Source organism: Sinohyriopsis cumingii, chromosome 17, assembly GCF_028554795.1.
Source record: "Sinohyriopsis cumingii isolate HCF-2022 chromosome 17, ASM2855479v2, whole genome shotgun sequence".
NCBI lineage: Eukaryota > Metazoa > Mollusca > Bivalvia > Unionida > Unionidae > Sinohyriopsis > Sinohyriopsis cumingii.
In genome coordinates this window covers 65704919-65719979 of record NC_142977.1, presented here as the reverse complement: position 1 = coordinate 65719979, position 15061 = coordinate 65704919, and the positions used below count along the sequence as shown (strand labels likewise).

Sequence of the window (15061 nt, the reverse complement as noted above, 5' to 3'; positions counted from 1 at the left end):
CTGATAAAATCTACTAAATATTAGTTGCTGTTTAACACTTTCTTATTTTCATTTGTAAAGTTTCATTACTTAGTATTAATTTAAACCTCTGCTTATATTTAATGAATATCCTAATAACTTCATCATTCAAAATTCAATTGTCCCAGCTATTCTTGGAAAAGGGATGGTGACTCACCAATATGTTTACACAGTGGGGTGTACAAAAATATATTTTGTGCAGTCTGTAAGGGGAAAGGTGGTAAAAAATCACAGTTGTTTCATACATACTTTATGGAGAACCCCTAACATCATTATCACCATATTATAATCACCAAACTTACTGTTCTTAGGTTAAATTATTTGATCAATTAAGCATTATTTTTAACATGTTTTTTCTTTAGACCATAGTATCTTTACTGTTCCTTTGCGCATAAAATATCATTGTAATTTATGATTATTTCCTTCTTTATTTCAGCTGATAATTATATGGATCTTTACAGAAGGGCTTTGTCACCTTATATTAAAAAAAATGTTCACATGACATCTTCGCTGTGTTGAAATATTATAGATGAGTCCTATGCTAAAGACAAGCTAACAAGAACATTTCAATTTGTCATAAAAAATGGTACGTTTTCCTTACCTTAAGCTTTGTATGGTCATTTTTTAATTGTCTGTTATTTATTAATATAAACTTAAAATCTTTGTCACAAGTGTTCAATTGCTCCATTTTACAATAAAGTAAATATTTTACCCTGTATCAGCCACAATTATTAATTTTTCCTACAAGCACTAAAGGCAACAAGTGTTATGTATCTGTATTAAAAGCAATAGTTCCATTAAGTCTTATATATTTCACTTTCAATTCATCATGTGTAAGTTATTTCACATTATTATTATTAAGTGCATTATTCAAATTTTCAATGTTTGTTTGTTCACATTGATGATTTCATATCATTTAATTTTCAGATTTACATGCTGGTTATGCAAATGAATTTGAATGTTCATGATATGCTCTTTCACTTAGCAGCATACTTTAGCTGCTATGGTACACATATTGATACAACAGATGGGGAATCGATACAAAACGATACATCTTGCAAGTTATTTTAGACTTCATCAGTCATGATCCGCTCTGGTGGCCTATTGGTTAGAGAGTCCACTTTAGATGCTGGAGGTCATGGGTTCAGTCCTGTGGCCAAGTCATACCAAAGGCTTACAAAAATGGTACTAACAGCTGCTTCGCTTGGCGCTCATCATTAAGAGGTTAGTGTTAGGACTGGTCGGCCTGGTGTCAGGTTAATGTGACTGGGTGGGACATCATGCTAAATGTCTGTGGCATGATGCCCCAGTGCTAGACATCACTATAAACAATCACACTGCAGACATCATAGCAATATGAGGGAAACTTTTTTAAAAATTCATTAAAAAATCTAAACCACACACAAACTCATTAGTCATGAATAATTATTATTAGTTTGCTTTGTTATTCTTTACATTATAATTCATCTTAAATAGTATTTACAGTCACAGGCACTTGTTTTTTTTTAGTAAGGATAAAGACTATTGAGAGGGTTATAACTCTACAGTGCTTTGTTTGCCCAGTTTTCAAATATCAGACGAAAAAATATAGGAAAAATGAAAAAAGAAAGATAAAATAAAAACTGTTTTGAAAAGTTGGCAATGCCTGTTTTGATTTCTTATTCCACAATTCATCCATTGTCAAGAGATCATTCTGAAAGAAGGAACAAAATGACCAGCGTAATTTGCAGTATTTCTCTTTATGCTTGTTTTCCAGAAGTGTTTCAATATAGAATTCAAATAAACTTTTCTACCATTTTGTTTTTTTTACTCGATATCTCTGCTTCTATTAAAATTTTATGGTTCAGTATGTAATTGATAACATCATGAAATGAACAGAAATTTTTATTTTAAGGGCTGCATAAGGTTTCACATTCATACCCATTATCCATAATACTGATACATCAAATGAGCTTAAAACATGAAGCTCACAATTTTGTGAAGACAATACAGAACTGGATATATATTGTGTGTATGTGTGTGTGTCACTGTCATTGACACAGTTATTTTGGTATATTTACATAAACACTCTGTGAAAATATAAGCAAACTTAATTCGAAAATCAATGAAAACAGTGAAATGTAGAGTCACGTTTAAAGTTAAAGAGTTCAAGCAGGTGAAAATTATGAAACTTAATGCTGTCTGCATCAGTTTTTAAGTTTATAGTCAGTATATAAAAGCTGACCTTTTTCTTTTCCTTTTCATGTTACATGTATTTCAAATCAAAATACTTAACACATAGACCATATTTGAAATTGGAATAAGGCAAAGATAAAATCAGAGCACACAATACTGTGATAAAGCTTAATGTGACCACCGATTTTTCATATTGAAAGTTACATTTTCAATTATAACAAAGTGACACTGTTGCAAAGACCAGCTGAAAATCCTTCAGTCACCAGTCCAAAAAAATATGATTATGTTGTTGTGCCAGCATGAGGGGTTATTTTTTTAAAGAAATGTAGGGACTTATTTCTGAGTACTGACTTAAAGTGGACTCCGATGTAAATAATATGATCTAATATGTTTCATAAACAATTTTATGTATTATGTGTATGTTGTTATTCCTTTTTGTTTTGACGAATAGTATGCAAGATTTATAGACATCTAATGCAATATATTCTTTTTCTTTCATTTGTTCATTTGAACAGTAATGGCATTGGGCAAATCCAGAACGACTGCATCATCAAAGGCAAAGAGAAATCTACCAGACTAAAGTCTATTTTTTAGGGTATGTTAATCAGAAAGATGAAGGTTCATTCTTACGTTAAGTTTTTGTGTTTCCTTATACTTGCTACTGTACATTTTGCATGAGATAAGGTAAACCATGTTTTCTTATTTGCAAGTGTTTTTATATTTTGTTAATGTTGAATTCTTCAGTGTATCTGCTGAAGAATGTTCTTTTGTTTTGCATACATCGGCCAGTTTTATGTGAATTAGTGTCATTAGGTTTTGTTAAGCCCATTGTGTTGTTGCAGTTACTATTGTCATAATGTGCATCCACTTTGGGTCCCACTAGGATACCGTATACATTCTTTATTTTCACCCTTATCTATGTAGAAATGTAGAAATCAACAAATCATTGCAAACTTTGTAAATACTTATCATAATCTATTCATTTTTGCCACATGCTGCTTGTCAGAGGAAAATGGTGGACAAAAGCAATGCCTGTAGGTGTGTATAACTTACACTCGCTGATTGGTTAATTTGATAGACATGATTGACAAGTGGTGATAGATCAATTTATTTTAACAGGTACATTTTAAATTGCAAACTATTAAGTGTGCGTTTTAATTATTGTTTTTTCACAAATGAGTTATCTTGCTGCTATTAATTATTATACAATATTTCTTAAAGTATCAAAACGCTTCGTTAGATTTGTTTCACTTTCTGTAATGCAAAAAAAATCTGAATCAAAGACTTGTAAACAACTATGGATATATTAAACGATGAATAGTTACACACTAAATAATTTACATCAACAGAATCTAAACTGCTTACCGCTTTTTTCACATTTGTCCTTTTTTTTTAAAGATTTATGGTGGGAGCATTTATTCAGTAGCACGCTTTGATGATAAAAATGATGAAAGTGATGTCATGGCCATTCATTACCTGCACAGATGTTACTATTGGTGCCACAATCAAGCATCATTCTTCAATTTTATTTATTATAGGACTTGTTCCCATGATAGTTCTTAATTTTAAATTTGCCAGTGTCTAGTGGGAAAAAAAGCTGGTACATAATTTCTTGTCTTGCTCACTAATGTTAGTTTCAGTACCATTAATAAGTTGACAATAGTTGGAATTACAATGGTTATTGAATTTTTGGTAGTTGATCTTTTAATTCCTATGTGTTATTTTTTTTAAATAACAGTTTGTTTGATTTCACAGGTAACATACTAAGTTTAGGCTTGCACCAGCTTCTTTGGTGCCATCCATTTAGTATGTATGCAAAAGTCTGGCAAAGCTTCACCCCTACACCCCTCCCTGTACACATGCATACTTTTTTACACACACCCCAACCTGTGTACGTATGCTTTACCACCCCAATTCTGTATAACGGCCTATATTTAATTCACGTATGAACAATCAAGGATTAATAGTATTTATGTTTTTTTTATAAAACAGATAGTCCACCGACACTGAATGTCTGGCTGCATCCAAGAAATAACTGTGTAACTTTAAAAAGTTTGTCTCATGTCCGCTAAAATTCAAATGCCAACTGAACCCAGTCGAATAGGTTATGCGTACGTACGTTATCATTATACCACTCCATACGCAAGTGTATGCATTACGGTTAACCCCAGCTCCCCTCCATGCGTATGTACTAAATGGACAGCCCCTTTCCAAATCTCCAATTTTTTTAACTACCAAAACTTACTTTCACATTTCAGTCATGAATTTTGCCAATATTTTTTAGCTTCATTATAAAGGCACATTGCCTGAGTCACTCAGTACAGTGAGTGACAGTGAATCCTCCTGTTACATTTGACATATACTGCTTCTATGTCATATTTCAGTGTCACATGCCAATTGAGTTAGAAATGTTCCGATAATATTGCATCCATTGATAACCCATTTACTGGTAATAGCAAATGCTTTGAGGACATTAATGTCTATGAGTATGTTATTTTGCCATGTCACTGGAAATGTAGTCGGTAACATTAGCAGACTCCTGTTACCCCTTATTTGAGCATAAGCCATTAAAACCCCAACATTCTCTGTCCGGGGCACTCTGTTGAAGCACTTTCCAAGGTTCTCCTAAGGTGATTTCAACTACATGTATCAGCTATCATGGTTTCATTATGCTATTGGCACCAGAATTTAAAAAAATTTAAGTTGATCAGCACTTTACCATAATGAAGATGTCTTATGTTTTCAGAAACTTGTATGGGATGATCTTGGTTATACTGGAAATGAAAGTGTTCAATCTACTAACACATTTTTCTTGTCTCATACAAGTGAAATAAATTTTCATCGGTTATTTTAATTAGTGATACACTTCTAAGATATCATCCATAAAGAAGTTATACAGGGATTTTATGGGTGAGGGGTCATGCAAAATTGTGCATAATAATAAATTTCATGACAATTTAGAAAATGTGACCTATGAAGGTCGGATTTAATACGTACCTACAGTGTAAAGAACATTAAAGTAAAGTGACAGTGAGACAGATAATCTTTAAATTTCAGTGATGTGTTTGAAATGTATCATTATGCTTTATTATTACAATAATCGATGACATTTTTGTAGGACATTGATAATGAACATTTTGTGGCTACATAATTTTGAGTCATGTTAAAACTATAAATTTATTTATACTACATACACATACATGCCAATCATTACGCTTTTTTTCACTAAATTACGCCTTACACCTAAACGTATATGGATTCCGCTTTTTCGGTATATCCACCTTCCAAAAACAATCAATTGTTTGTTTTCTCGCTTTTATTAACATCCCATTAATCCCACATACCATATTTTAGAAAAGATGGCTTCTACATAACTACAATATAAGAGTAAACTTGTCCTTGCTTTTTCCTAACAGTATTATGTTCTATTTATAGCAACTATCCTATTACCCAGAAACATGCTCTACTTTCAAACTTTTGACCTCGTATTCTATACATAGCAGCTTCATGGCTTAATTTACGAGACAACAGACTGGTTTTCTAATTTTTAATCTTTACTCACAGATTCTTTTTTCTAATTTATATATAGTACAAAAGCAGTCTATAGGTATTTGGTGCTAAAGTGTAATTTATTTTAGTCGATGCGTGTATGAGAGCAAAAATATCTCCTTTCAAATAATTTCACAGATGGATTAGAAAAAGGCCAAAAGTAAACAAAGCAAAAAATAACAGAATCCTACAAAGATGAGGACACAAGGGCAGCATCACGTGACATCTATTGCAGGCCATGTGGAAATAATTTTACTATTTGGCTCTAAAAGTCTTCAGATGTATTCTAGTCGATGTTTGTGCTAGAGCACATATATTTTTTCAAAAAAATTCACAGGTGGATCAGAAAAAGACAAAAAAAAAAACCCGAATCCTTCAAAGATGAATATATGAATGGTTCGTCTTACGAACTCCAATACTAAGGGAACTTCTTATCTGCAGCAGAACTAAAGTGCGGACATGAATGTTATAAACACAGAGGTGTTATTTACCAAGTTCTTAATAGAAAGATAATGAAGATCTTGCTATTGGTGCAGAAGCAAGAGAATTCATAGAACACAGTTCTACTCTAGCTGTGAACGTGTTTTATGATAATTTTTTGAGATTATTATGCTACAGCCTGTGATTACATGCTCCAGAAATTCCCCTATGGAGATGAAGTGCTTTTAAAGCTTCAGTTGCTGATGTAAATGAGAGACAGTCAAAAAGCTTCCAAAGTGTTAGATTCTTTTTCAAGAGATATCACTTTCTGATACCCTCGTCTGCCTTGGATCATCTGGAAGGAGAATTCCTGAAATATAAAGTTTAGATTCTACCTGACAATATTCTTAATGCAGATAGAGTGATGTGCAGTGGCACCTTATTTCCCAGCGAAAAGACACAATCACTTGAAGATATAAATTTCCTCTTCTTTGTCAGGCTATGAAAGGAATATTGGTTCTTTACCATTCTAATGCTGACAGTGAGAGATTGTTCAGTATTGTTAACAAACATAAAAGTGAATACAGATCCAGGCTCAGTAACCCAGTACTTTGTGCTCTACTGGTGTGCAAAACATTCATGGTCTCAGCTGGTACAGTGTTTTAAAATGCAACATGAAAATCTGTTGCTTTCTAAAACTAAAAGTGCTACATATGAAAACTTGAAGCAGTAAAGGATGTTAAAAGACTAGGGGGAAAATAAATCATTGTTTATTGAAACTGTAGCATGTTATATGTGGATTCCTCTTTTTCTGCTTCTATTTCTCTTTTTGTCCACTTGGATTACACTTTTTCCTTGTCAGAGGTTGGTATGTATTCATACATCCTAAAACATGGATTTAAAAGTATTATTATAAAACAATTTGATATACCAGCAAGTCTTGTTTCCTTTTAATGAAAAATTTATACATCTTGAGGTATATCATTGATACAGCGTACATACTATACATATTTTCTATATATATATAGTTTTTATTTTTCTGCATTAGTTACAGGAACCTATAAGGCACACAGTAAAATATATAAGTATCATAAATATGAAACCCCTTAATTCCTTACTTACTGGAAGTTTTTATCTTTCAGATCCAGTGAAGAATGTCATTCTTATGATGGAGAAGAACTGTGTTATTCTCCACGGAAAGCCATGTACAGTAGCTACTACATACAGCAGATTTACACAGAGAATGTGACCTCTACTAAGTCTTGGAGCACAAGCATAATTCCTCAGTCCTGAACAGCATTAACTTTTTACGGCTCACTAATTATTAGTACTAGACATATCTGTATTAGCTAATTCATTGTACATTAATATTCAAAATATTGCATTTCTGATCACACTTGCTGATGCTTCCATGCTTTTCCTATTAATAAAGCAATACAGTGTGATCCTGCTGTAACAATGTAGTTTGGCTCCATAGAACCCAGTTGTGTTATAAATCAAACCCTGTTTTAACCAACCAATTAAGTTACCTAAAATATGGTGGGCTGGAGGGGTTATAAAAGCGTTTGCAAAGAGGGGCACTTTTGATTATATGTAGACTATATGGCTTCAAAAGTCTGGACATTTAGTTTGCGTTTTGTGCCAATGTTTTTAGCAATTGTAAGCATAAGTTTTCATGAAGAAAAAAAGGAAATAGCATTTGTTTGGTCAGTTGTAGCAGTTTCTTATGTTTCATACGTTCAAAAGTTTGTTGACTGTAGCAAATCTCGTTATCATAGATAGACCAACAATTGGATCTCTGTTTTGTTGGGTTGTTTCCCGTTACATTTCTGTTGGCGAAGTAATGCTGCCTTCCATCATACATTTTTTTTTAGAAGGCCATCATAAAATGAATACACAGGTGTTCCGTTCTGTTGGTAGTGATTACTACAGAAAATACGAGTGTTCTTTAATTTTACAATCCACTTACAGAGTTCAGTGAAAATAAAAATATTAATTACTAGCGAGCGGCCAATAAACCAACACTATTTCTTCCAAAACATCCATTATGAGCTAGTTCCTTGTGAGGATGATATCCACTACCAAAAATGATTTAAGAAAAAAAAGTAATGAGATCTCACGGAACATACAGTACTCAGGCCAGATGTCAGGATAAGCAGATTGTGACATAACATGCATAGTGGCCAATATTATTGGTGGAGGAAGAACCAGGGCTAACCCCATGAAGAACCACTGACCCACGAGAAGTTACTGGCAAGCTTTCTCACATACCCACATTGGCTGAATCCTAGACTTGAACCAACGCAGACAGAGGTGAGATGGCAGTGATCCGTAACGGAGAGCACTTTAGACCACTTGACCACTCAGGGCCCCTATGAGAAGAGTACATGTATATTTAATTTCAGAAGCCATGCCATAGCCATGTCATATCCAAATTCGTGTTACATCAAAGCAAGCTATAGCGGGGTCACATTGTTTATTTGATATGGCAACATCTGTACAAGACATTGTGGAAATGTTCAACAATTTCTTCATAAATATCTCCAATAAAAGTATTCAGAACCAGACTAGCATAAAAAAACTGAACTTGATGCTCTTCTGTTATTTATAATAGCTAAAATTCCTGGTGATAATTAATTTTCAGTAGCCAATGTTAGTGAAGCTGATGTTTTTGATATTGTAATTAAGCTGAATATTAATAAATCCTCTGGATTGGATGGTATCGGTCCACGAATTCTTAAAATGGCTGCACAAGTAATAACAAAGCCACTAATGCATATCATAAACTTAATTATAATGATTGGTAATTTTCCAGAAACACTGAAATGTGCAAAGGTTACACATATCTTTAAGAAAGGAGAAAAGAAGGATCCAGGAAATTACCGACCAATATCAATTCTATCATTATTGTAAAAACTATTTGAAAAACATTTAGCCATTCAGGTCTATACATTTTTTGAAACATACTCTCTATTTCATAAAATGCAATCAGGATTTAGAAAATACCAATCGTGCCAAACAGAACTTACCAAATTAATTGATCTTTGGCTGAAGGAAATGGATAAAAATGGATAATGGACATATGGCTGGGATTGTTTTCCTTGACTTTAAGAAAGCCTTTGATCTTATTGATCATGAAATTCTGATTCAAAAAATTGAACTGTTACAGGTTCAACAATCCTTCTTTAAACTGGCTTAGATCATACCTAAACCAAAGGTCTCAACAAGTAAGCATTGGCAATATTAGCTCTCAAACTCACACTAGGCATTCAGGAGTCCCTCAAGGCTCAGTTTTGGGCACTCTCCTCTTCCTTATATATATCAATGATCTACCATTAAATAATAAATCCACAATTACATATTTGTTTGCAGATGATGCAACCTTGTATATGTCTAGTTATGATAATGAAGTTAACCAAACAAGATTAAACTCAGGCCTTATTTGACTCCATAACTAGCCACAACAAAATAGGATGGTAGTTAATGAAGATAAAACAAAATGTATGATTTTGGGGACATCACTTAAGCTACACAGGTAAGGGAACTCAAAACTGTCTCTTGCAATAAATAATCATCCATTAGAAAATGTCAAACATGAAAGGTTTGTAGTGTGTCCGTAGATAATAATTTATAATAGAATGACCATATTGATAAGTTTTGTAAAACACTGTCATCCAAAATTGCCCTTCTCAGCAGAATCAAGAAATATTTACCTACGGAAACTCGCAGTTTATACTACAAGTCATATATTCTTCCAAAAATGGATTATTGTTATAATGTATGGGAAAATTGTGCTAAATCTGAGCTTGACATGATTTATAAACTTCAGAAATGAGCAGCACATGTAATTTTAGATGCATCTGTTGATCATCCTTCAAAAGCATTATTTACATAACTAAAATGTTTCACAATATATGACAGGATAGATTTTCACAAGGCAGTTCTTTTATGTAAATGTCTACATGGAACTGCACCAGAGTATCTTCAGGCCATTTTCAACACAATACCAATATTCTGGTTCAGTTATGTGGAATAAGCTTCCACTACATGTAAAATCTGCTGAAAATATTAGACTATTTAAGAAAAGATATCATGAGCATGTATGTGCTTCTAATAGCTAATCAAATTTAGTATTTTAATACTAAACATGTTAAAATAAACAGCAATTATTGCTATCTTCATATAATGTGCATTGTGATGCTCTCCATAAGAGGGCCTCAATCAACATTAGTCCTTGACTAATGTGTCACCCTCTAAAAATAAAGCATTATTATTATTATTATTATTATTATTATTATTATAGATGTTATTGTCGGTGATAGATAATTTTATAAAGACAAGGAGCTAAGTTATCTGGGCAACTAAAAAGGAGTTAATTTAATAATAAGTAAAAAATAAAATAAAATCGGTGATTTGCAAAACAAAAATCGCATTTTCTCCTATCTGCATAAAAGTAAAATAATCATTTTCACATAATTAACTAAGTGATTATTTTCAACAGATTAATATCCCTAAAAACATACAAATTATGGACAATTCAGCAGTTCATAATTAATAATAATTATTCAGACAGTTACTGGGTTTATTAGCCGAGTAAAAATGTTGGACTTATTAGAAACGATTTTAGTTGTATAGTTTAGAAATATAAAAGGACTCGTTGAAATATTTTTGCATTAAATATAGATCTGAAATATTATTATGGTAATATCATATCTCTATTTTATGCAACTGTAAATTTTCTTCTTCTCTTTGGTTGCTTAGCTGCGTTAATAAGTTTTTCAAAGATGTGGTCCTAGACCAGGAATTTTATAAGTCACATAATTAAAAAATGTTTTCTATGTTACTGGTGCTGTCCCATATTTTTCAGTTAAAAGAGACAAAGTATTATTATCTTTGTTGTGCCGAATATACTTCTCATTTAAATTGGGTTTAATTTGATATTAATCCCTTTATTGTTAAGAGAGAGAGAGAGAGAGAGAGAGAGCAAGATAAAGAGGATGTAGAGGTATGTTTTTTGGGTGTGCAGTGATATATGTCATAATTGCTATAAGTGAAATGATCTATTTTCATTTTATTCAGACATCCTATACATTAAATATTACTTCAAAGGAAAATAAGGAGAGAATTATCATGGTCTAAATAAAGTTGTATTCTTGTACAAAGGGTACCTGTTGACACATTAATGTAATAGTACATTATAAGTGTTACTTTCTGCAACTTAACTTGGCAAATAACAGTTCAGTATATTCCTTGATAAAAAATTATGTGCATGCAGATTAAAACTAATGGGCTATGTTCCTTGTGAGTATATATGTTTTTCACATGTCAACAGTATTTATCATAAAATCATTTTATCGACTTTTGCTCTCTTTACAATAATGCAGTGAAAGTTATATTAATAGGGTGCTTGCAAATGAATGTTTGATGAGTCAAACTTGACCAAACATTTTGACTCAATCAGGCAGAAACTGGAATTTAATTTTTACCGATGAAATTCCCTTCTACAACTTTTTTCAAAGCCACCTATGACAGGCTGTATATCCTTCAGGCTGACAACAGTGATTTATATGACATTAGGCTAAAAGAGCACCAGTTGTGAATCACACCCAGCTTGCTCCATTGACACGTATATGCTCATGTTAGTACCCTGTCCGCTTGGTAAGAGTAAGGTTACTAATATTATTACTACATTTATATTGTGATTTATAAACACCATTAATTTCAATAAAACCATAACACAATTTATGTACTAAGAGATTGCATTTTTGCTGCTAGCGCTTTGCATTATGATTAAGGCTTTTTTTTCACATGTTAACAGGTCTTGTAATAATTATTAAAAGGAGAGAAATGAAACATATGTAATATTTATGTCCATCTTAGTTATAATTTAACTCTTTTTCATTGTTAAATTCCATAATCTGTTTGTATTTAGATATTGTTATTGTTATTGTTACTGTTTTTCTGTATAAAAAAAATATTGAATAAAACATTTATCTTCGTCAAATATTTCTTTAGTACTTGAATATACAGAGGCCAATGTCAATATAATGCGACTGGGTGGGATATCATGTTACATGTCTGCATCACAATTTCCCAGACACAAATAAAAACAGCCTCTGGTGGTTGAATGGTTTAAGACATTGTCATATGCACCCTGGGTTTCATAAATCTCATTAATAATGCTACTACATAAAGCCCATGAGGGTGTTTGATAAATGGTATTAACAATATAAAGCTTAGGTGGACTTAAATAAGTCATATATCAGCAGAGGATGCTATGTATCATTATATTAAGGCACACACATTTATATAAAAATGCAAGTCCTTGGTTAATCTAGTTGCAAAAAATGAGCAAACATTTTGTTTCCTCCCTCCTGCTATTTAATACAGAATTTACTGTATGCATGTTTAAAGTTCTCTTTGACATGTCAGAAATTACATCATCATTAGTAAGCAAACAAAAGTTTTCATGCATTATTCAATTCACTAGATGTTCTGCTGGATCACAAAGTTCATACTTCACTCCATAATTCATTACCCTCGGCAGAAACCCAAGTAACTCTGTCATTATATTCAAATGCTATTCAATTCCTATATTTGCATCATACAAATGATAGCAAATTGATGGTCCTCAATTATTGGTGTGAGACTCCTCAGCCGATTTCTATACCACCATGTATATCATTCTACTATTGTACTATTCTATTCTCTACTTCCGCCACCCCCCCCCCCCCCACTGCTTCATGGAAAGATTATTAAAAAAACATTGCATTATTTTGGCTTGGTGATCGTCAGTCAGGACAATGGAAATTTTTGCACATCATGAATTCACATACAATAGCGGCATTTATTTTCATTTTTCGAATTCAGTACAGTTAACATTTATATAAATGGTTAAAAGAACAGCACTGTCACTTTTTCCCGTTAGTTTAACATTCAAAAATTAACTGTGGAATTGTAGTAGTCATACCGAATACTTCTAACAAAAAATGTTATTAGGAGCTGCCTCTGTTGCTGCTCAACATTAAGAGGTTAGGAATGGTCGACCTGAGGAGTGACCTCCTGAAGAGCCAAACTTGCCCTAAGTTCGACACCTTCTCTAACTATGATGACTTTTTGCGAGAGATGAGGATGGTCAAAAAGCAGCTGAACTTGCAGAATGACGCTGGGCCAATTCAAATTTTAAAAAAATATACATTATGTCTCAAGCCCATTGTAGACCAGACAGAGTTAAACTGAGTAGTAATATGAATAGCAGCCTGTACAACTATCAACGGTACCGAGGAAACGGCAATCGAGGTAACAACAACCGATGGTTTGGCTATGGTAGAGGAAAGCATCGTTTAAAAAGAGTAACCGCATCTTTATATGGCCATAGGGTGGCAGGTAACCACCCTAAAGTCCGTAATAGGGGCCATCTATGTAGTAAGTGCGCATGGAGGGGGAGGGTGTTTAACCAAAATGCATAAGCTTTCGTGTCGGGGGGGCTAGGGAGTCTACAGATAACGTACGTACGCCTAGGAAACGGTGTGTGTGTGTGCGTGTCGTGAAACCTCAATAATAATTTGTTTAATATGTAACCTGTCTTTGGTATGCCTGGGAGCGAACCCACGACCTCCCGCATCCGAGGCGAACGCTCTAACCACTAGGCCACCGGAGCGGTTTCAATTTATGAAGACATGATGTATAATACTGATTGTTTTTTTTTTGTTGTTCCTGTAAAAAAAATTTTTATCTATGACCTACAACGCTCACTGTAATGTGAAATGAGCTTTTTGCACTGTATCGAGCGGACAGATTATAGTAATTTTACGATACTTGTGTCCCAAGATGAGCGTTGTCAAGAGTAATCCAACGATACATCGTTGATTAAAATCAGTTGAGTCATTTTGGAGAAAATTTCATTCTTGTTAATTAGGGTTATGGTTTAGTGTTGTGGTTTTCTGGTAATAACGTACGGACGGACATAATGATTCGGACAGTTTTCACCGCAATCCGTGTCTCATGGAGCCCTATCGATATTTACTTTCTCATCAAAATCAATACAGATGTTTCGATTTGAAAATGGATATTTGTCATTTAGGGTTGCTTTTATGATTTTTTTATGAAATATCTCTGTAATTACTTGGAAATTGATCATGCGGTTTCCTTTCCTAGATCGACCTTGGCGAGATATTTTGTATATAGTGGTATATAGTGGTTCGTCTGTCTGCAGCACTTAGCGCCCCCACATATGTAGGGGTTAGGTTTATGGTTAGGGTTGTAGCTATCGGACAGATCATCCGAATTTTATAACAGTTCTGTCAAAAGATGCGCCTTGACGAGATACATCTTTTAAGAGTTTGGTAATTTTGTCATTTTCCTTGTATTTTTGCTTTATGAAAATCTTCCATTTCTGCAACATAATCTATGTGTAACCTAATAATATGAGATTTCCGAATGCAAATAAAAGTGAGTTTAGAATGGAAGGAAGGTATGTGCAAGAGTTAGCACGTGTAGGTTGGCTTTAACGTGTCAGATATTTGTAGGAACCAATTACAGTTAAATTAAAAGTTATACTTTTTAAAACCCAGCTTTAACAATTTTTTAACTTCTAAAACGGGGCTTTCTGGTCGTGGTTATTCTTGAAATAGTTCCCTAACACTTAGTTTCTGATACGCCATATGTTTAGCCGTCAAAGGGACCGCCCCAGTGGCCTGGTTGTTATAGCTTCCTTCTAGGATGAGGTTGGTCGCCGGTTCGAACCCACGCCGAGCCATACCAACGATTAATAAAAATGGTATACACAGTTGCCTCGCTAGTTGCTCAGCGTTAAGAGGTTAGTGGTAGGACTGGTCGGCCTGGTGTCAGGATAATGTGACTGGGTGGGACATCATGCTACATGTCTCCGGTATGATAC

At 33.5% G+C, this 15061-nt stretch overlaps 1 long non-coding RNA gene across 1 annotated transcript; it reads left to right on the top strand.

Annotated features, from left to right (window-relative positions):
• Positions 1–484: 484 nt before the first annotated feature.
• LOC149779136 (uncharacterized) lies at positions 485–7628 on the top strand. The gene is made up of 3 exons (XR_016415577.1): positions 485–604; positions 2709–2788; positions 7305–7628. It is a non-coding gene; the product is annotated as an uncharacterized LOC149779136 (long non-coding RNA).
• Positions 7629–15061: the final 7433 nt, after the last annotated feature.